A 6,000-nucleotide genomic window follows, 5' to 3' on the forward strand; every position below is an offset into this window, starting at 1 on the left:
GTACATAAAAAAAAAATGAATGTTTTTACATACATAAAAAATAAATGAATATTTTTACATTTGTCCTCTTCGCTTCTTTGAGCAAATTGGGTTGTTGAACACCATATCAACGTCAACAAATCGCTCAAAAACTGTTCTCTTGAACATGGCCAACTGCGTTGGCGTGAGCTTCTCTTTGACAATCATGTTTGCATTGGCAATGTGGGCCAAGTTGGTTACTTGACCGGGAAATCTGTCACCTTCAGCTATTCTAAAACGTGTAGCCATCTTAAATCACTCCTGCATTTATTAAAAAATTCAATCAGTAAACTCTTTCAGAAAAAAAATGTAAAAAAACATTCTATTTAAATTTCGCTAGAATGGATCTCGCTGGCATCACTCTCGCTAGAATGGCTCTTGTTGGCATCGCTCTCGCTAGAATTGCTCTCGTTGGTGTCGCTCTCTCTCACAATCTTGCTCCCTCCAGTGTCACTCTCTCTCACAATATCGCTGTCTCCGGTGTCGCTCTCCCTTATCTCCCTACCAAATTAAGTAATTTGATAGGGCGATGACGTCAATAGAGGGTCAATTGACATTATTTTTTTTAAAAAAAGGGTCATTTGACATTTTGGACCCAATTTTTGGGTCATCCGTACAAATTTTCCAATAATATATCCCAAAATTCCTAAATCCCTAAATCCCTAAATCCGCCGCCTGCACTCCCGTCTCTTGAATCTCATAATCGAAGAGACCACCGCATATCCCAAAATCATCTCCCCTCTCGTCATCGGCGAGAGACAACAAGAGGAACATTTGTTGGTGATTACATTGACCAAGGCACGTACATGCCGGTTCTGTTGGCGATCACATATGACCAAGGCACTTTCTATTGGCGATTAGGAACAATGAAGAACTCGGAAAGTTGCTCGCTGGCATAACTATTGCTAGCGGCGACGTTCTTCCAAATATCAACCCGCTTCTGTTGCCAAAGAAGACGGATAAGGCTACAAAAAAGCCGAGATCTACATCGAAGGGTGCGAAGTCTCCGTCGAAGGCGGCTTGTAGGTTGAAAACAAGGAGCAGGGTAATGGAAGATCTCCTTTATGTTCATCTGTAAAACTTGTGGTGTTATTCTTGTTCAAGACAACATTGTATTCTATTCTTATAAACCAAAATATCAAGTTGTTATGACATTCAATAATTTGGTTTAAAATCTAGATTAACCAGACTAATTCCGAGACCATTCAAACGACTCTTTGGCCTTTGTGATTTTTTTTAGTTTTCTTGCTGCTTGTCTCTTAAGTTTGATTTCTAAGGCCAAAGAGTAGAAACCTTCTAAGAGTTCTTATACCTATATTTCTTGTGCAGGACTTCTTACAGGTAGCTTTTTCTGCTGAGAACACTGGGAGAATATTGAAAATCGAGCTAGTAAGGGATCGACAAGTGACCGAGCTGATGGTTTTACTCTTTCTAAGAAGCCAGAAATAGAAGGTGACAAAATAAGATTTGCAGAAAGTGAGACGGTTGATGGTAAAGTGGAGAATGACGTTGAAGATGTATACATCCTAAAAAGGCCTTTAAATGCGATGTCTGGCTTGTCTGAAGAAACTGAGGTAGGTTCATCAACAAATGAAAACGGGAAGGATATTGATTATTCTGCTATAGGTATTACTCTATATTAAAAGATCTTTTCTTTTCTCTGACCCTTTATTTAAAGTTAAACACACGTTTTTTTTTTGTTAAAATTATGAAAAGGTAATTTTGTATTTGGTCATCTGCCAAGTGATGTTTCTAGTCATCTGCCAATCAAGAGTGTTATTTGAAATCTGGATATTATATGGTGCAGCTGATGGTTGAGACATCTTTGGATAAAGAAACAATGAAATCAGTTATCTTAACTTGCACCAACAGGTTAGAGTAGTTAGTTTCTTGAGTTTTGTTTTAAAATCAGATGGTAAAATAGCCCAAAATCTTTTGTTTTAAAATCTTAAGAAATTTCAATGCCAGTTTGAAAATTCAACTTGTTATTTGAGCTTGCTAGAGGTAGAGGTATGCCAATATTTCTGCAGACATGCATAATATTTTTTTTTTTGGTTTAAATTTGTGTAGTAAAAACTTTGCAGGGGTGCTTGAAAGAGTTGGAGTAAACATTGGAACAGTTTTATACAAAGGAAAGACGCATACAGATTTGTTTGTCCATATGAGAGTAAAACATTTTTTTACGCTTCTCTTGGTGCTGTAATAAAAGTAAATTGCATGACCCTAAATTTTCCACCAATTCATCCTTACTAATGGACTTGATTGATGCACTTGATCGGTTTTGTACTGTTGAAAGTAAAGTTTAATCATCTAATATGAGAGTGGTTTATTTGATCTTATTTTCTTTATGACAGTGATATTGGTTTATTTTATCTTATTTTCTTTGACAGTGATATTGATTAACTTTAATATCATGTATTGATACAAATCAGTAGGCTTCTTTTTACAATTTGTTCATACTTTTCTGTTCCAAATTAATACTCTAATGCATTGACGCAGGGACATTATCATGATATATTCATGCTTTAGAAAAGTGCTCACTTTAATATTCATGCTTTGTATTTCTATGGCTCTTGTAATTGTTTCCTTGCTTTAGAAAAGTGTTCACTTTGGAATTTGGTTGTACAGTTTTTTGGTTAATGGAATACCGTAAGTGTGACAGCTTGTGATTATGTTGTAAAGTCGATAACTTGATGTTTGTTTTGGTTCCTTTTGCAGCCTCTGTTGCTCCCATTCCAGCTACAGGTAAATGCTTTTCTTCAGAGAGTGACAAGACTGATGTTTTTATGGAGTGAAAGATAATGACAGTTTTTTCTTTTCTTTTTTTGGGATATGTTTTGATAGTATCCCACTTGGTCCAGCTCTTTCTCCTGAAGCTTCACCAACTCCACAAGGTACTGTGGTATAAAAAATTAAAATATCAATAATATGTTTTAATCTCCATCATTGTTTACTTTTTTTATTTGATTCGGTGCGTAGTTCATGCTGCATCATCCATCTTTATAAAAAAAAATTAAAATATTTAAAAAAAAAAATTGGTGGACGCATTCAGAACTCCACCTTGTAAGTTCCTTCAAACAACCTTAATGTTTGCATATATTTTCATTGTTTTATTTGGTCTGATTTAAAACGGAAGAATTGATGATTTTATTGTGAAAATGTGTCAGTCGAAAGATGACGATCATGGAGGGAGGAGGAGGAAGAAGGGGCTGAAGGAGAAGGTAAAGGAAAAGATGCTAGGACATCATCACGAGCCCCAGGCAGTGTCAACCACAACGCCTGGCGGTTATTCGTCGGCTCAGTACGGTGGGCAGCATGAGAAGAAGAGAATAAAGGAGAAGATCAAGGAGAAGCTGCCGGGACATCACTGAGGACTTGCACTCCTCATGTTTGTGTATACTAATAAAGTAGAGTTACTACTGTGAATTTTAGAAAGGAATGGACTAAATAATTTGGTGGTTATGGTTGTGTGTGTTCGTGTTATGTAATTTCTGGGTTGTGAGGTATAAAGTATTTTTATTATTACTGGATTCATCTTTGTGTGTGTACATTTATTTTGTTTATTTGGTTACTTTTTCTTTAGGGGGAAAAAGAAGAACCTGGTGATGTGTTAGTTTTATTTACTGCACCCTTGACATCTCATTTTCTTTTGTTTTTAATGACATTATGCTTTTAATGTCGGTTGCAATCAACAGGCTTTAATCACTAAATACTTTTAATGTCGGTTGCAACCGACATTAAAGACCTTCAATGTCAGTTGCAACCGACATTAAAGGTTGTGTTATTGAAGCCCTTTAATGTCGGTTTAAAACTGACATTAAAGGCAACCGACATTAAAGCCCAAATTTCTTCTAGTGTAGGGTACAAGGAGGACCTTAAAAGGATAAAAAGGAAGAGAAAACCTTGGGGACTTAAATCCTAAATAGTGAAAAAGGATTGAAGAATTGAAAGAAAAATATGGAAATTTATTTTGGGGAAAATCTGGACAATTCGTGTAAAAGTGGCACGGAGGCAAAACAACACTTGCAGTGGGAGAGAGCGAGATTTCGAGCGAGAAAGTGGGAGAGAGCAAGATTTTGAGTGAGAAAGTGGGAGAGAGCAAGATTGTAGGAAAGAGCGAGATTTTGAGCGAAAAAATGAGAGAGAGCGAGATTGAAGAGAGCGAGACCAGCGAGAAAGTGGGAGAGAGCAAGAGCAGCCTATGCATCGAGCAAGCGCGTAGCAACGTCTCGTCCGATGATGCATTCGAGCGCCTCGGCCATGCAAGCATCGAAAGGGCCTCGCCTATGTGTCGAGCGGCCGGGCAAGCATCTATGCGTTGAATTTAGGCTGCGTTGTTGTGGATTATGTGTTGAGCATCCCTAAGTTGAACGCATACAAAGGGTGAGGTCACATAGAAAACATCATCAAACCATGTGTCTTCTTAGGAGAAAACCTTAAGCCCTAAGAAATTGAGGTGGTTGCATCTAAGGACATGCAATTTGAAGACTCATGCATGGGAGGAATCCTTAAGCCCTAAGAAATTGAGGTGATTACATTTTAGGACATGCAATTTTGAGGCTCATGCATTGGCTTCATAGAAGGAAGACACTTAGAAGAAAAATGTGTTGGTAGCATGAGAAAGGAACACTTGGACATGCAGCCTAGTAGGTGGTGTCAACCTTTGGGGAAAGTTTAGACGCCTATAAATAGGATTAAAGGCTTCATTCTTCAGACCACAACTCAAATTTCATTTGGAAAAGAGTGGGAAAGTTGAGAGAAAAATCCATGCATTGGTCTTAGAACTTCAAAGAAGACGCATTGGACAGAAAGCAACATCAATTTGGGACGAGGAGTTCTCCCAACTGACTCATGTGCTTGGAGTGATTTCAAAGCCACCTAAAAGCTCTGGAAGTCTAATTTTTAGGGAAGGGCTTCTAGGGAAAAAGCTCAAAGGTATTGGGCTGAAAACTAAGAAAAAGATAGAAGGGTTAGGCTGTCGGTTAAGCTTGAACTAGTCTTGGAGATTTTGTGATTCCGGCCAAACCACGAGAAGTTCTGAACTCAAATTTTAGGGTAATCTTCCTGAAAAAGTTTAGAGTATTTTTGTAGAAGGAAGTATCTCAAAATAAGGTTTATAATTATGAGTAATCTGAGCTGTATTTTGAATCTGAATTCTACGGGTGAAAAGAGAGCCAAGGTGGAAAAGAAACTACTAGAGTGAAAAGTTCCTAAGCGATCGAGGTGAGTGACTAAAAAGTTTGACCAAAACATTTGCTTAAAATTTTTGATTTACAATGTTTTATAGAAATCATGTTTCAAAGAAGATTATTCTCATGCCAGCTAGTTTTACAAAGTGATTTCCGAGCAAACTATGATTTATGTTTTGAACGCATGCATGTGTGGGAAGTTTGTTGGAAAACTATTTATATGTGTTAAATATGCCCAGCATGCATTAGTATTCTTTAAAGCTATGTTTTTATATGTGTTACTTTACATGATTTAAAGAGAAAAGTCATTTATGACTAGTTTTATTTAAAACGCGATAGCGAAGGATGTTTGAGAAGGTATCTGCCCAACTAGATACTGAAGGACATTTAAGAAGGTATCTATTGGTACTGAAGGACATTTGAGAAGGTACCAAACCAACCGAATACTGAAGGACATTTGAGAAGGTATCCTAGTAGCTCGATACTGAAGGCATTTGAGAAGGTATCAAAGCAGAGAAATACCTAAGGTAGGACGGTACTTAGTATGGCCACGTGCACGTAGGTAGTTAGAGTTAGAGATTGAGCAAAAGGGTTCCCTCTGGATTAGTAGTTGCTGTTGGGATTAGTTTTACCCACAGTGGGGTTACTTTCAATTGAGAAATAGTTTTACTGTTTTATGATTAAAACAACTTTATATGCTTTCTACTTGGAAAATGTTTACACTACAGTACAAGTACTGTAGAAGCTAATATTTCAATTGAACTTTTTATTGAGGTTTTGCATGAGAATCAAT

At 37.2% G+C, this 6,000-nt stretch overlaps 1 long non-coding RNA gene across 1 annotated transcript; it reads left to right on the forward strand.

Moving 5' to 3' along the window:
* The first annotated feature begins 1,824 nt into the window (after positions 1–1,824).
* On the forward strand, positions 1,825–3,470 carry LOC120069987. The gene is made up of 5 exons (XR_005479742.1): positions 1,825–1,890; positions 2,103–2,185; positions 2,737–2,763; positions 2,863–2,912; positions 3,186–3,470. It is a non-coding gene; the product is annotated as an uncharacterized LOC120069987 (long non-coding RNA).
* Positions 3,471–6,000: the final 2,530 nt, after the last annotated feature.

The sequence above is a fragment of the Benincasa hispida genome, unplaced genomic scaffold, assembly GCF_009727055.1.
Source record: "Benincasa hispida cultivar B227 unplaced genomic scaffold, ASM972705v1 Contig737, whole genome shotgun sequence".
Classification (NCBI taxonomy): domain Eukaryota; kingdom Viridiplantae; phylum Streptophyta; class Magnoliopsida; order Cucurbitales; family Cucurbitaceae; genus Benincasa; species Benincasa hispida.